The 17,632-nt window shown below is 41.2% G+C and overlaps 1 protein-coding gene and 1 long non-coding RNA gene across 8 annotated transcripts in view; both read left to right on the top strand.

Annotated features, from left to right (window-relative positions):
- CADM2 (cell adhesion molecule 2) overlaps positions 1-17,632 on the top strand; it is a 717,808-nt gene that overhangs the window by 184,928 nt on the left and 515,248 nt on the right. The window lies entirely within an intron of this gene.
- LOC128349665 (uncharacterized) overlaps positions 1-17,632 on the top strand; it is a 229,506-nt gene that overhangs the window by 92,717 nt on the left and 119,157 nt on the right. The window lies entirely within an intron of this gene.

Below are 17,632 nucleotides of genomic sequence, written 5' to 3'. Positions count from 1 at the left end.
TAAGAATAAAACATGGCCTTTTAAAGAATTAGAATAATGAAGAGAATATATTTGGTATTTAACACAGCATTTGCTACTTCCTTTCCCAGTCATCAAAAATTAATTCAAATTGGCTTGGATAGGAACATTGTTACGTGGATTAAAATCTGGCTAAGAGAGCATAAACAGAGGGTGTCTAGAGGGATAGCGTAGGGATTGCTGTTACAGCCACTTTTATTTAACATCTTTATTAATGATTTGGAAAGGGAAATAAACAGCAGGCTAATAAAATTTGCATATGATTCTAAGATGTGTGGTGAAGCCTATTCCAACAACAAATCATATGCGCATACACAAGAGGATAGCAGAAGAATTTGAAACCTATAGAAACAAAAATAATTTTAGTGATGTTTCCTTAGATGAAGTATGTAGTATATAGAAGATAGGCACTAAGCAATTGTTACTTATAATCGTTTATTATAAACAATAGGTGTAGAGCACATGTCTGGTCCTGAAATGTCCAATGTACATTATGTAGTCCCTGTGCAAAGGCTAAAAAGAGTTTTCCTGAAACTGACATGTTTTCCCCATTATCTTTGCAGTGGTAGAAGTGCCTTTGTGTAGAGGTGAGACTGACATACTTGGTATCCCCATGTCATTTTAATCTTTTGGGTTTTCTGAACTCGCTTACTTTCCAGTTAGAAGTGGATGTGCAGATGGTTCTAGAATAAATTTAAGTTACTACTGATCATTTTTCTTAAAAACCATGGGGGAATCTTAAAAATGTGCAAGGTGAGATTTGATATTTCCATATTTCTAATGTGCCTTTCTGGATATATTCAAGCAAAGCTTAATGGCTGACATCCTGAGTCCCAAAGGACAAGTGCAGCAGTGTTGTGTTACAGACAAAGGCTGTGGTGATGCATGCTGGGGGAGGGAACTATCTCTCCTTCTTTCCGAAGCTAACTGCACTAACAAAAAATATGCTCCTGAGGCTCATTGCTGCATCAATGCTTTGTTACTTAGGATTCAGCCAGGTCAATTTGCTGTCCACATAAATGTTTACACAAACTAAAGTTATTTAAGGTTTCACATTTTATATACTATTTTTTGAGCAATATCATTTTTTTTATATTGACAAATTTTATTACCCACCCTTCTTGGTGTGTTTTTTATATGGCTTCTTGTTTCATTAGCATTTCTTGTAGGTTTGCTAACCAAATTAGTGTACAGATTATGAAAACAACATGACCTCATACATTTTCCATGAGAGAGGCTGAATTCTCTCTTTGCTGTTTTTTTAAAATCACCCTAAATCTGTTTTCTAATATAAGTTGTCCTAAATATAAGCCTTTGATCAGACAGTAAATGAATAAAGAATGATATGTCTTTCTGGAATAAGGAAAAAAATGAATGCTATCAGGATAAGCGTAAATCAATAATATATACAAACCTTTTTATTTCCAAGAAAACAGATATATGTGACAATTCCAGTATCATATATTATGCATGGAATGATTTGGACTATATGGTATTATAGGAACAACCCTAACCACATTTACTCTAAACAGAGGTGCAGCTAGGTAATTTTGGATCCTGGACCTAATGAGCTTATGCCCTCTGCAAAATAAACATCCTTTCCATTTATATACATTTCACCACAAATCTACAGGTCTGGGCCAGAGTGCATTTGTGGGGTCGGGAAACTACATAACCCCCAAAGTATCCATACACCTTCTTAATCATTCACCACAGACCCACAGATCTGAGCCAGAGTGCATTTGCCAGCAAAACAAAACAAAGTCTATGCAAGGAGAGGAGAGCTGGTCTTGTGGTAGCAAGCATGACTTGTCCCCATAGCTAAGCAGGGTCTGCCCTGGTTGCATATGAATGGGAGACTTGATGTGTGAGCACTGCAAGATATTCCCCTCAGGGGATGAAGCCGCTCTGGGAAGAGCTGAAGGTTTCAAGTTCCCTCCCTGGCTTCTCCAAGATAGGGCTGAGAGAGATTCCTGCCTGCAACCTTGGAGAAGCCGCTGCCAGTCTGTGAAGACAATACTGAGCTAGATAGACCAATGGTCTGACTCAGTATATGGCAGTTTCCTATGTTTCCTATATTTCCTAAGCCCCAGTGGATTCACACAGCTTCTTGACCATTCACAAATTAACTGGGACAAAACACATGTCCCTTGCTCCACAGTTCAAACAGAAAATCAACTTGGACATGTTTTAATTTCAACTGACCATTGAACAGTGTGTTTAACTTTCAATTTGTGTCCTAATCATCCGCAGCTTAGCTAAGGGGACACGTCATGTTGCTTGCTACCGCAAGATCTCCTTCCAGTTGACTTTCCTTTCTATCAGTTGACTAGATCAATTGATAGAAAGTAAGTCTGTCTATGCATATAAACTATGTAACCTAAATGGAACTTACAGTTCAGAATGCTATTTCTATGAATATTGCTGCAGTGGCGAGGCCAAGAGCAAGGAGGACAAGGAGTCCTGAATGTGTCTTGAACATCTTGAAAAAACCTGTTAAAGATGGGGAAGCTTTTACAACAACAGGGAGTTCGTTCCAGAGCTTCGGGGCAGCTATAGAAAAGGCCCGACCCTGAGTTGCCACCAAAGGGAACTGGGGGCAACTGCAGGCAGACTTCTCACGAAGATCCTAACCAGCAGTAGGGGTCCTGAAGCAGAAGGTGCTCTCTTAAATTCCCTGGGCCCAAGCCATTTACGGCTTTATAGGTAATCACCACCACTTTATATTTAACTACATTCATTTTATAAATTTAATACAGTGGAGCAAGAAGCAACTTGTTAACATTGTGTCCTTTCCCGACTGCATTATTTGGGGTGGGGGGAAGGCTACTCCCTATAACTATAGAGCATAGTTCTATAGAGCCAGCGTGGTATAGTGGTTAGAGTGCTGGACTAGGACTGGGGAGACGCGAGTTCAAATCCCCATTCAGCCATAATACTAGCTGGGTGACTCTGGGCCAATCACTTCTCTCTCAGCCTAACCTACTTCACAGGGTTGTTGTGAGGAGAAACTCAAGGATGTAGTACACCGCTCTGGGCTCCTTGGAGGAAGAGCGGGATATAAATGTAATAATAATAATAATAATAATAATAATAATAATAGTTATTTTCTCCCAGTAATGCACTGGAGAAAAGATAGAACATCGTGATGTTGCTTCCTTCTCCACTGTCTTGTGGGACGAGGGGAGGGAAGGGAAGCTGGTGTTTTAAAACACCATTACTGGGGCTCCCAAGAGTGGTGTTCTGCTGTTATTAAAAAGCCCCCTGTAGCTGTGTACAGTGGGGCAAAAGGGAAGGAATCCCCACCCCACTGTGCCACTCACCTGCATGCGCTGCTGCTCACGGTTTCGACAGGGTTTGTCCAGAGAAGGAAGATGTCCAGAATCACAGATGTGCCTGCCATCACGGATGTGCCTGCCATTTTTTCTCTTCAGACTATGCTCGTCAAAACCATGTGCGGCAGTGCGCGCGGGTGATTGATGCAACGGTGGAACTACATGCCTCTTCACCCGGCTGTACAGAGCTACAGTGGTACTTTTAGATAATATCTGAATCAGGATAAGGCAACTGATTTTTGCTTACGAGACTGAAGGAAGCTGGTTCTTCACAACAAGTAAGCTTCCGCTCTCTGATATAGTTTGATATGATAAAATATGCCATGTTTTATTAAACTGTGTACCTTTACTGGAGAAACTTATCATGAATAGTTTACGGTGACAAATTCTCGGATAGGTATTGTATCATCTATGATCTGATTATTTGTTCAGTTTTGCGTATTGCCCTAATATTCATACTTGATAAAATGTGTGGTTGTGTACTATATGTTCAATACTGGAAGTTATTTTTATAATGAGAAGAATGTTTAAAAAGTGGAATGTTAAGAATTCTAGTGCTGAGGTTTGATTGTAGCCTGATAGTGTTTGTGGTTAGACTTTTTACTTGAAACATTTTTCAGCACTTGGGCTTTTAGTAGATGGTAGCCAGCTCCTTGTTTGTGTGTGTGGTTTTTTCTTTTCTTTTTGGTAATTTATGTCTTTATAGCTCTTCCTTTATGCAGATATTTCAACCAGCAGCAAGCTCTTTCAAACAGCAGCAAGAAAGCTTGTCTCCACTGCTCAAGACACCCCATGGAATATTATAATCAACAGTCTTTTCAATAGAGCAAAAATAGTTAGAATTTACTGATATTTCAGTGTGTGTTTTCTCATTTTTCTTCTGCCACCTTCACTTGTATAATGGCAGCACATAATACCTTTATTCCATATTATTGCATTTTGATTAGCTAAACAAATAGCCAACTGGATGTCAGTTTAAAGACACACTTACCCATTGCTAGCCAAAGGAAGTTAGTGTGTGTGTTTATGTTAGCTCCATGAAATCCTGCTCTGCATGAACTCCAGTTCACAATGTACTAAAATGCAAATTTCTTACAAAGCCCACAAATTTCCGACAGGGATTAAACAGTCAGTAGTTTCCCACATATAATATAGCATAATTGAAAGGCAGATTTGGACAAAGTTTTTCCTAATCATGCTGCATTACTATTTATGTTGTATATAAAACTATGCATTTAGAATAGGAAGTTAGTCTGTGCTGGTTGGCTGAATGAGTGAATGAATAAGTCCTAAAGAAATCAGAAAATGTTATTTTTCCCTTTTCAAAATATTATTGTTTTTAGCCTCCTAAACTTCTGTATCCACACATTTGGTTTAAGTCAGCTAGAACAAAACTGATAAATTCTGGTTGGAAAAATGGATATCACAATCCAATGGAGACATCAAAATAGGACTGAGGAAGGTTTTCATGTGAATACTTTAACTCAGAATAGATTAAAGTTCAGGGCTCCAAAAAATCTGGTGGAAGTGAACCTAATTTAAAGTTCTTTTGTGGGGGCTCATTGACAACAATAGTGGTTTTTCTCCTCTCTTCTCCCACCTCTCTATCTCAACTCCATTGCTGCATGCAGAAGAGTTCCTCTTGGCAACTCCTAGCTAATACAGGCTTAATAATGAGATAAAGACTAGGTGGTATTTCAGGTAGATAGCCCAGTCCATTGCTATTTAGGGTTTTATAGGTCAAAGCAAGGTGGATGGGCTCGATTACGACAGCAGTGAATGTACCACTGAGAGACCTTAAAGGCCAAGCTGAGGACAGATCATCCTGGAAAGAATCTATCTGTGTGGTCGCTAAGAGTTGACACCAACTTGACGACACTTAATCAAGCAATCAGGTCAAATCTGGAAACACTGGTTCCCAATGAAGACCGTTTAGAATTGGCAAGATGTGTTTCATACTATCAGTACAGCTAACAAACTTGCTGCTGTGTTTTGAATAGACTGAAGTTTCATACAGTCTTTAATATCAGCCCCATGTAAAGCACATTGCAAACATCATTGGGCCATGGATAATTGTGGCCAGGTTCTGGTTATACAAAAGAAAATGGGAAGTTGGTGTGTTAACAAAAAGTAAGAACAGCCCTGCTATCAGGCCCAAGGCCCATCTAGTCCAGCATCCTGTTCTACACAGTGGCCCACCAGATGCCGCTAGAAAGCCTACAGGCAGGACATGCCCTCCCTCCTGCTGTTACTCCCCTGCAACTGGTACTCAGAGGCATCCTGCCTTTGAGGCTGGAGGCCTATAGCCCTCCAACTAGTATGTATGTATTTGTTTATTTCGGCCCAAGGCCAGCATCCCTCCGACTAGTAGCCGTTGATAGACCTCTCCTCCATGAAGTTATCCAAACACCTCCTAAAGCCATCCAAGTTGTTGGTTGTCACCACACCTTGTGGCATGGAATTCCACAAGTTGATTATGTGTTGTGTGAAAAAGTACTTCTGTTTGTTGTTCCTAAATTTCCTGGCAATCAATTTCATGGGATGACCCCTGGTTCTAGTGTTATGGGAGAGGGAGAAGAATTTATCTCTATCAACTTTCTCCACACCATGCATGATTTTATAGAACTATATCATGTCTCCCCACAGTCGTCTTTTTCTAAACTAAATAGCCCCAGGTGTTGTAGCTTTGCCTCATAAGAAAGGTGTTCTAGGCTGCACCATCATTTTGTATAAGGGCATTATAATATTAGCAGTTTTATTTGCAATCCCCTTCTAATGATCCCTAGAATGGAATTGGCCTTTTTCACAGCTGCCGCACATTGGGTTGAGATTTCAACAAGCTGTCCACTATGACCCCAAGTTCCATCTCCTGGTCAGTCCCTGACAGCTCAGATCCCATCAGCATATAATTGAAGTTTGTTTTTTTCTCCCAGTGTGCATCACTTTACATATGCCAACACTGAACCGCATTTGCCATTTTGTTGCCCACTCACGCAGTTTGGAGAGATCATTTTGTAGCTCCTCATAATCTGTTATGGATTTTACCACCCGAAAGAGTTAGGTATAATCTGCAAATTTGGCCACCTCGCTGCTTACCCTTACTTCTAGATCATTTATGAATAAATTAAAAAACACCAGTCCCATTAGAGATCCCTGGGGGACCCCACTTCCTACTTCCCTCCCTTGTGAAAACTCTCAATTTATACCTACCCTCTGTTTCCTTTCTTTCTACCAATTAGCAATCCACACATGTACATTACTAAAAAACAAACAAACAAACTTTGAGAAAACTGCTAAGTTTTCTCAAAAGTCTTTGGTGCGGAACTTTGTTGAAAGCTTTTTGTAAGACTAGGTATACTATGTCAATTGGATCACCTTGATCTACACACTTGTTGACACTCCCAAAGAACTCCAAAAGATTTGAGAGGCAAGATTTCTCTTTCCAGAAGCCATGCTGGTTGTCTCCCAGCAGGGCCTGTTCTTCTATGTGCTTTACAATTTTATCCTTATGGATGCTTTCCATCAATTTGCCTGGAACAGACGTTAAGCTAACCGGCCTGGAATTTACTGGATAGCCCCTGGATCCTGTTTCAAAAATCAGTGTTACATTAGCTACTTTCCAGTCCCCCGGTACAGAGCCTGATTGCAAGGATAAGTTAGATATTTTAGCAAGGAGTTTCGCAATTTCACATTTGAGATCTTCGAGGACTCTTGAATGGATGCCATCCGGCCCTGGCAGTTTGCTAGTTTTCAGTTTTTCCACACAGTTTAGAACATCATCTCTTGTCACTTCTGTTTGACTCAGTTCTTTAGTTTCCATCCGTGAAAAGCCTGTTTCAGGAACAGGTATATGCTCAGTATCCTCTGCTGTTAAGAGAAATGCAAAAAAATCATTTATCTTCTCTCTAACCTCCATATCCTCCTTAATAATCCCTTTCACTCTCTCATTGTCTAATGGTCCAACTGCCTCTTCTGGAGAAGGCTTCTGGCATTGGCATATAAGCACCTATATGCTGAATCTCTTACCTGGTGTATGCTATCTTTCTTTGGACTCTTGGACCACCTGGCGCAGCCTTCTGTCTGTTCTTTATATGGTTCTGCTCTGTCCCCTGCTGTTTTATCTGAATCCTTTGCATGCTCACACTTTAAAGGGTGGCATTTGTCGAACCAGATACTGCCCAGCTCCTGTCAGATATTCCCCAGGCATCATTTTAAAAGCTGCTCTGCAACCTTTTTGATTTAAAATGCCAGCAGTCTGGTTCCATCTTGGATCAAGTGCAGCCCATCCCATTTGTACAGGCCTTGCTTGTCCCAAAATGTATGCCAGCGCCTAACAAATCTAAACCTCTAATCCCAGCATCAACATCTCATCCATGCATTGAAATCCCTCAGTTCTGCCTGTCTCACTGTACCTGCACTTGGAACAGGTAGCATTTCTGAGAATGCTACCTTGGGTGTCCTGGACTTCGGTATGCTACCTATCGGCCTAAATTTGGCTTCTAGGACCTCCCAACTACATTTCTGCACATTGTTGGTGCCGACATGCACCACAACAGCTGTCTCCTCTCTAGCATTGCCTAAGAGCCTGTCTATCTATCTATCTATCTATCTATCTATCTATCTATCACTGTGTGATGTCCGCAACCTCCTCACCAGGCAGGCAAGTTACCGTGTGGACTACACGTGGGTCACAAACCCATCCCTCTATACCTTTAATTATCGAATCACCCACTACAAGGCCCCACCCCCTGGAGGAGTATCCCTGTGTGAGAGGATACGGGCTCATCTTCCATGTAAGGAGTAAATTAAGGAGTCCCTTCTAAAGGAGCATTTCCCTCTTCCTCAGACTGATGCCCTCCTTCCCCAATACCTTCATTCTCCCTGACAGGAGAGGAGCTATCAGCCCTGGAGTGAGATGCCTTTTCCATGTCCCTGAAAGTCTTGTCTGCATGCTTCTCTGTCTCTCTGAGCTTCTCCAGATCCACCACCTTGGTCTCGAGAGAACAAACTCATTCCCTAAGAGCCAGGAGCTCCTTGCACCGAGCACACATCCATGACTTCTGCCCAGGGAGCAAATAGTCATACATGTGGCACTCTGTGCAATACACTCCCCAGTTCACTTCTATCTTCATAGTGGTTTTGTTATCTGTTTACAGTATTTAGAGATAGTTTATTAGAAGGATAGATCTCAGCTGTAATAGTCAGCTATTTAACTGTCCAAACAGTCTTTCTCAAGAATATGAGGGAGAGATAGTAATTATATGAGGAAGGGATTTGTACTTACCTTCTCTCCTCCAACTGGCTCCTTGTGATCACAGGGGCTTGTTCCAGGTTCCACTGCACACTTCCCACTAAACTTCCATGTCCTGTTTACTATCCCTGTTCTCTATGCTCTGTTTGCTATGCTTTCTGGCCTATGTAGAGTGTAGGTTTCAAACTGAGACACATGATGTGGGTCAAAGGAATGTGGGGCCTTCCCCAGCCATAGCTGACTCCACCCCCTCCAGGCAGGGACAAACAAAAACACTGGAGTTTGCTAGCCCTGGCAAATGCTAGCCCTTGCAAATAACACAGAGATACACAGAATAGGACTTATCCCTTGAAGAGAAACCAGCCCCTCAAAGTCTCCCCTCCTGCTGTTATTTAGTTTGAGCGGGGGGTGGAGCTAGATGTTCTGTCAAAAAAAGCTTGCTCACCTCCTGAAGCTGCTTCTGCTCTTCCCAGAGTAGGCTTCAAACTATTATAGGCAGCACTAATTCGAACTATTAGCCATTTTTCTAATGTTTTCAACTTCTTATATATAATTAATTTAAAAGACCCTTACTTTAAGTATTTCCAAATAACATTAAAGCTGAATATTAAGTTTTATTATTTATTAACATAAATTTATATCCTGTTTTTGTGTAAAATATCCAAGGTCACTTCTTGGCATTTTGGCTAAGATCAAGTGTAGTATTTAATGTGGCTTATAACAATATTATTTGAAATTGTATAATCAGTAAAAACAGAAAATTATATTTTAACAAAAACAGTAAGTCTCATGATTTTAATTTATTTATTTGTCTTATTTCTATACCACCCGATATGTACATCTCTAGGTGGTGTACCAAAATTAGTTCAAAGGCTTCCCCAAAAGCCAAGTTCTAGTGTGTCACTGAAAGGCCAACAGTGAGGTACACATGTGGATTTTTGAGAAAGGCATTCCACAGCTTATGTGCTGCAATTGCAACTTCTTTTCACGTGTTGTGTCCCAACCCATTGTATGTTCTAGAACAGTGGTTGCCTACCTGGGTTCCTCCAGATGTTGCTGAACTGAAACTTTCAGCATCCTCAGCCATAATAAATTGTAGCTAGGGATGCTGGGATTTGTAGTTCAGCAACATCTGGAGGAACCCAGGGTGGGAACCACTGTCCTAGAGGGACAGTCAGCAGGGCCTCAGTTACTGAAGAAAACTTCCTGGTCTCTAATTACTTATGGCATTAAAGCAAGAGAGTCCTAAACTTAGGATGAGAATCTCAAACTTAAGACTGTGTCCCAAACTCTCAGCCTCTGAAAGATTGTCCACATCACTGGTCAAATATACTGTTTAAATATAATTAAGTAATAATTATACTCTTTAAATATAATTATAACTTTAAGAACCACAATGCTGGCCCAATATAGTTGGCTATTTGAAGCAAGACCCTGCCTTGCCAGACCCATGCCCCACATTCAGTTAACACTGCCCCTCTTCCTTGTACTGTTTAGTCAGCTCCATGTGCGATGCTTGAATTAAACCAATTAATTTGCATTAATGCAATGTAACCTGGAAAAACAGCAAAGCTTTGTCAGCTTGGGGTCCATCTCATCACCACTGCACAGTTTCCAGCAGCACACACTCCCCTATTCCTTATTCATTGTTTCCCCAGCATGCACAACACTTGTACGGATCCATCTTGTTCATTATTTGTCTTTTGGGGAAACACAAAGCTGCCCCAATGAGATGGACTCCAAGCAGGCAAACCAACCTAATGCACAATTCTGCTACAGCAGAGCATCACCAAGAGGCAGAGTGCATTCCAAAAGGGAGAGGGGGAAGGAAGAAGAGGGATGACATTGGCATGCAGCAGACCAGGAGGCTAAGTAGTGAGAAGAGCCAGTGAGGTAAAAGAGCCAGGAAGAGGAGTTGAGTTAGGACTTGCTGATGACCCTTTTGTGCCAGATGAATTCTGTGACAATGGAAGGAATTGTGCGATAATGTAATTGAGACGTAACTGTATTGATTGATTGATTGATTGATTGACTGATTGACTGATTTATATACCGCCCTTCCAAAAATGGTTCAGGATACATGAAATGGTTCAGGGTACATTAAATCAAATGGTACGTTAAAACAAAAACAATTAAAATCAAAACTAAATTAAACAATTAAAATCATTTAATCATTAAAATCATTTAAAACCATGAATCTAATTTAAAGCCTGGGTGAACAAATATGTCTTCAGTGCCTTTTTAAAAGTTGCTAGAGATGGTGAGACTCTTATTTCTACAGGGAGCACATTGCAAAGTCCAGAGGCTGCACTGGAGAAGGCCCATTCCTGAGCAGCCACCAAACGAGTTAGCAGCAACCACAGACGAATCTCTCCAGGTGATCTTAACAGGTGGTGGGGCTCATGGTGAAGAAGACGTTCTCTTAAATTCCCAGGGCCTAAGCTGTTTAGGGCTTTATAGGTAATAACCAGCACTTTGTATTTTGACCAAAAACGTATTGGCAGCCAGTGTAGTTCTTTCAGCTCAGGAGTAATATGGTCTCTCCTAGATGACCCAGAGACCAACCTGGGCACAACATTCTGGACCAACTGTAGTTTCCGGACTACGTACAATGACAGCCCTACATAGAGCACATTGCAGTAATCCAGCCTAGAGGTTACGAGCATATATGCCATCATTTTGAAGTTGTTCATCTCAAGAAACGGACACAGCTGTTGTATCAGCTGAAGCAGAGAAAAAGCCCCCCTGGCCACTGCCTCAACCTGGGAAACCAGTGAGAGGTTCTGATCCAGATGCACCCCCAGACTGCATATCTGTTCCTTAAAGGGGAGAGTGACCTCATCCAGAATTGGCAAATCAAAATAATCTCCAAAGTTTCAATCCCACACAATAAGTATCTTATCTGGATTCAGCCTCAGTTTGTTATCCCTCATCGAAGTCCAGGCATTTAGGGAGGTTCTGCCTTCTCCAGATGAGGCTGACATGGAGAAATAGATGTGGGTGTCATCAGCATATTGATAACACCCTGCACAAAATCTCTTGATGTTCTCTCACAGTGGTTTCATGTAAATGTTAAACAACATCGGAGACAATATGGATCCCTGAAAGACACCATAGGAAAGTTCAAATTTTGAAGAACAGTTTCCAAGGGACACCATCTGGAATCTGCCCATGAGGTAGGAGTGGAACCACAGCAAAGCAGTGCCTCCCACCCCCAATCCCCTCAGATGTTCCAGGAGAATACTATGGTCAATACTATCGAAAGCCACCAAGAGATCCAAAAGGATCAACAGAATCACACTCTCTCTTTCAATTCCCAACTCTCTCTGTCAATTCTGAATTGGAGATCATCCATCAGGTCAACCAAGGCAGGCTCCAACCCATAGCTCTCCTGAAACCCATTTTGAAATGGGTCTAGATAATCAGTTTCCTCCAAAACCACCTGATGACAATGATGACAATTATTGTCATAACTGTCATATTCCTCCTCCTCCTCCTCCTCCTCCTCCTCTTCCAATATGGGCATAAAAATAGCATTCAAGATTTGGGACTCCAACCAGAATTCTAATACAAAATATCATACTACTACTTAATTTGGGCTTAGACGAACTCTTCAAAGCTTGTGTCAAACAGAAAAAGTTAGATTATTTTAAAAAAATCTAATTCAGTTCCATAATTCTTTTTGGACAACCCTCAACCTGAACTCTAAGGACTCTTGTGCAGGGGACTGGGGCAAGGGCTCCCAGTGCATGCACACGGTCCCTTGAAACATGGGCACTTCATTACACAGGATGTCAGCCAGTGCATCAGAACAACAAATGGAGAGGTAAGAAAAAGGTTTTTGAGACTGTGGGTGGCACTTCCAGTGCCCTTTTAAAATGGCATGCTGCTTTGAAGAGTTAGTGGAGTGGATAGAAAAAGAGGAACTCTGTTCACTCACATGGCAGTTCTGCTACTTCTTGTAATTGACCTGCTACCCACAAAACCTACAAGCAAAGACAATAACAATATCTTGTAACTCAAGAATGCAGGACGTTTGCCTTTTGGTGAGGGGAAGAGGTTTGAGGTCCCAAGAATTAGGACTGAGCTTGGAGTAATATTTTTGGCACCCCCCTATAGTGATTTGGTACAGGTATGCAGCAACGTGCTGGTGGACTGTCCTGAATGTGACCACCATCACAGCCATGCCACTAGCTCTCTTTTTCTCCTGCTACCATGTCTTCATAGCCTTCTCCTCCATGACAGCTTATCTTGTCCTCATGCTCATTGCCACCTCCCTCCGCTGCTGCCACCGCCACAATAGTTCCTAAAGTGGCTCCTTAAGCTCCAGGAGTGGTGTCTGCTTCTAAAGCTTTCCCTGGTCACTAGAGAATTAAAAACATCAGCACCTGGCATGTTTTTATAACAGCAGTCTCAGGGTAAAGCTTTAGAGGCCACCACAGTTCCTGCAGCTCTAGGAAGTGCTGCTATGACATTGGCTTTGACTTCTAAGGCTCCAGGAATGGAAACAGTGGCCTCTAAAGCTTTCTAGCAGTAGTAATAGTTTATTACAGCCAACGGCCACTCAATACAACAAAACCACACACAAAACTACACACCACTTCAGAAACATCAAAAGAAACTGCAATAGAAACAGTACAGTAAGAGTATCATACATGAAGAATTTTGTCTAGATAAAATCTGTTCACCCTCCTACTATACTATGCCCGCATCTAACCTCTCAACATGTCTTCTGTGGAGTTTACTTGCAATACAAAGAAACTTGGCTGCTTTTGTCGAGATGAAATCATCCAAGTCTCCAAGTAAAATCTCCACTTTCTCCTGACCTGAGGTCAATCTGTGATCTCTTAAAAGGGGGGAAATTAATTCTGTTCTTAGCTCCTTATAGAAACAACAATTCAACAACACATGTTCGGTAGATTCAACCTCTCCTGCATGACACGGGCACAATCTCTGGAGATAAGGGATTTTCAGAAATCGCCCTTCCAGGACGGCTGAAGGAAGGGCATTGAACCTGGCTGCAGTCATTGCTCTATGGTGTTCAATGAAGGATAGCTTTGTCAAGTATCGAGCCGGGAGCCAACTATCAATTTGGGCCCCCATAAAAACCCCAGATCTTATTTTACTAACATCCTCCTGCCTGGCAATGTCCATTATGCGTTGGTTTATGGCGTCTGAGGCCTTCTCGGGGCCCATCTGTCTTATCACCGAAGATGAAAAACCCAACCTACTTAATCTGTTGTCAATGGCCCATTTCCATCAGGTCTTAAAAGAATCTTCTAGGACTAACGGGGCAAGCCCATCAGGGCAGAAAAACAACTTGAGCCAAAAATGGAACATGGCCTTCCAGATTCTAGCCTCAACAGTAGGCCAGCCCGCTTCCAGTCTGACATGCGTTGGGGACAGACCGTGCAACCCTCAGTATACCCCTGAGAAATTTGGTTTGAACAATTTCTATCCTCTGGAAGTTAGTGTAAGCGCCCATCTGCGCACCCACCATAAGCAGAGCCGAAACTTTGGCTTTGAAAAGATCAAGGACCACCTGTACTGATTGGACACGTTTTCTGATATGTAAAGATTGAATTGCCGAGGCGACTCTTTGGGCGTTGAGACTTACATAATCCCTGTGGGCAGCAAAGCTCTTATTTGCCTGCAGAACCCATCCTAAGTATTTAAATTGCCTCACTTGCTCCAATTTATGGCCATTTAAGGACCAGGCACAGTTTCTAGGTCTATTTGAGAAAACCATAATTTTGGTTTTGTCATAATTTATGGCTAGCTCCTGGGTGGTGCAAAAATCTGCCAATGCCCATAACGCTCTTTTAAGACCAATTTGAGTTCTTGAAACTAATGTGGCATCATCCGCATAAAGTAAAACATTGACATGTCTGCCAGCTAATTTAGGCGGATAGAACTCTAGTTTCTTCATGTGAGTGACTAAGGAGTTAATATAAAAATTAAAAAGCATAGGGGCCAAAATGCATCCTTGCCGAACTCCCCGTCTCGTGCTGATCGGCCTAGTCACCTGTCCTCTGTTGTTAAGCCGGACCCTTAGTGAGGTATCATCATGGAGTTTAAGTATCAGGTAAAGCAGTCTCCTGTCTATGAATGTTGCAGCAAGCTTCTCCCATAACCTACCTCTCGGGACCGAATCAAATGCAAACTTTAAGTCCACAAATGCTGTATATAATGCATCTGGGGCCTTCCCCGATGTAAGCTTTCTGAAACCATGACGCTTTTATAGTGCCAGTAGTTACAGTAAAAAACTGTAGGAGCTGCCATTATGGCTCCTGGAATTCATGACAGCAATGGTGGTACCTGAAGATCCAGGAGCCACAGCAATGGCTTCTAAGGTTTCTCTGCTACATGCTATAAAAATGTCACAACCAAGTGACAAGCAGCAGGCCACGCTGCCTTTAAAGGGCCAGTGCCAGGGAAAGTGTAGGAACCGCTGCAACTCCTGGAACTTTAGAAGCCGCCATGCAGTTGGTGAGCGAGGAGGTGCGGAGAACCAGAGGGCCAAGGCCAGGGCCAGAACCAGAGATGCAGCCCAGCAGCACGTCCCTTATGGCAAGTGGCACATTTTCCTTGAACACATCCATTCATTTATAGCTCCGCCCCTGATTTAGTAGTTCTCATCTTATCTCATTTCTGCATCACCACTTTTTGTTTATACGTCAGTATGTTCTGTTTGTTGGATTTATTTGGTACATTAAAGAATATTTATTTAGATTTCAATTCCAAGTGTAATTCTTATTAACTTTTTCTTATAACTAAGTAATGATAGACAACTTATTCAGCAGCGAGGGCCTCTGCTGTCATCACTGTTCATATATTAAAAAGAGTTGAGCAAACAGGTTTGTTAAAATAAATACAGGTAGACCCTTGTTATTCACAATTCCAGCACCCGCAGTTTCACATATCTCATAGGGACCCAATTTCTTTATTCATAGGGTGAAACCTGGAAAGGTGCCCAAAACTGGAGGATTTGCAAGTTTGGAGGGTATTGCAGAAGAACTGGAGAGCTAGAAAGCAATGTACTGTGCTTATTTCTGCCCCCACCCTGCTTTTTCTTTTGATTTTCAGCTCACTTCATTGTGCTTAGGAACCTAACACCCCAATCCCCATAGTCTCTTTTTTGCAGTTTTATTTTCTGCAGAAATAGGCATAGGCAGGAATGGAACCCCCGCAAATAAAAAGGGTCTACTACCAACAATCTCTTTCTTGTGTTTTAAGATGTTGACATATGAAAGAGTTTCACAAGGTGCATTTCAGGCTGTTATCTGTCTGTTATGACCTGCTGAATTCAGCCTTGTGCACTTTTGTCCTAAAACAAGTACAGCAACCATAAATATTAGGAACAGCCTATCTCAGAGACATAACATGCCAGAAGGCATAATAAAATTCAATGAGTATGTAAGACAGTTCTTGCCTCACTTGAATTGCCCTTTTAAATTGTGATGCACAGATTTAGCTGGAATCATGAGAATTTATTTACATACAGTACATTTCTTTCCACTTTTCTACCTACAATATATTGGACCCAAGACTAACTGCAATTCCTTTGAAAGCAGCCATAAGATAAAACAATAACATTTAGCTACAAAACATAAATAAATGCAAAGAGAACTCAAAGGGGAACATCTGTAAAGCTCTTTCACAGTTTGTTCTGCCCTCATTACCTTTCTCCAATGGGCACTAGCTGGTCCATTGATTGCATGTGTATTTAGCTAAATAATAGTCATTCATTATCTGAACCTCTTTTCCTGATGATGATTCAGATAATGATCAGTGAAGCATGCTAGTTATTAGTCCTGTTTTTGGTAAAAGTGGCATTTCTCAGTATACCTTTTCTGCATAACAGGTAGCTACAATAATTCATTAAAATATGTAGTAATTAAAAATCCAAATATTGCTGTGATAAAACACAGCTAGTAACAGGAAAAGTCATAAATAATATTCACTAAAACATTTATGAAATTATGTATACAAATTAAGAGTCTGTACATTTTAGGACATTAGCTTTTCACATACACAAAGGAATTAATTATAATTAGGTGCATGATGTAAGACAGTTGGAAAGTTGGTCATGGATAATGGCAGGTCAGCGTTACGGTACCCAAAAGGGAGCAACAAAGTGGAGACAAGAATAAGTGTATTAAAGATGGAAATATGTAAGGGAAATGTGGCCATTGGCTCTCTACTAGAGGATTAGATGGAGATCTCCTAGCTACAAAATGCTGATCCTGAAGTAGAGAACCAAATTCCAGTGTATACATGCTTTAGAGGATCCTAGCATATAGTGTAGAGGAAGAGGAAGGGTGGGACACAAAAAGAGAGAGAGAGCTTCAAGGATACGGATCCATCTTTATTTATTCGTATTGTTCTGTGCAGAACACTTTGGGGACTTTTGTTAAAAATGGTATATAAATATTCATTGTCATCTATATACAGTACCTGCCCTAAGTTCCATGATTGTCCTTGGTCACAGAGTGGCAAAGTGGTCACTAAGATCTATTGCAGGTACTTTGGTGTGGTTGTGTTGTATTGTGCTTTTTGCTTGGGAAATGTTCCCTCAGGCTCAGCTCAATGTTAAGATAGTTAAGATGTGAGTGATTCAAATGGAGGCAATTATATTGCTTGCAATTACTATGCAGTATTTATTTAGGCACATCAAAAATTCTTCACAAGAGGTATATATGCATTTCTTGTTGCACTATTATCTAAAACTTCTAATCATCTTTCTTATCTATGGGGTCAAGTGAGGCTCAGTGTTCTGGTACAATTCTGAGACATTCATAAATACCAGATGAATATGTCTAAAATTACCATTCATTCTTTGTATCAGTTTTGCTTTAGCAGCCATATAATCTATAAAATTTAAGTAGTGTATACAGCAATTATATTTCACGCTGTGTCTCTCTGTATTAAGTAGTGATGTATTTTAGTTCTGATTAATGAAACTTAGGCAGCCTCCCATAATTCATACAGCACAGCTTGATCCAATCACTGAGTAACCAAAAACAAA

The sequence above is a fragment of the Hemicordylus capensis genome, chromosome 3, assembly GCF_027244095.1.
Source record: "Hemicordylus capensis ecotype Gifberg chromosome 3, rHemCap1.1.pri, whole genome shotgun sequence".
Classification (NCBI taxonomy): Eukaryota; Metazoa; Chordata; class Lepidosauria; order Squamata; family Cordylidae; genus Hemicordylus; species Hemicordylus capensis.
This window is presented reverse-complemented; position numbering and strand designations above follow the sequence as displayed.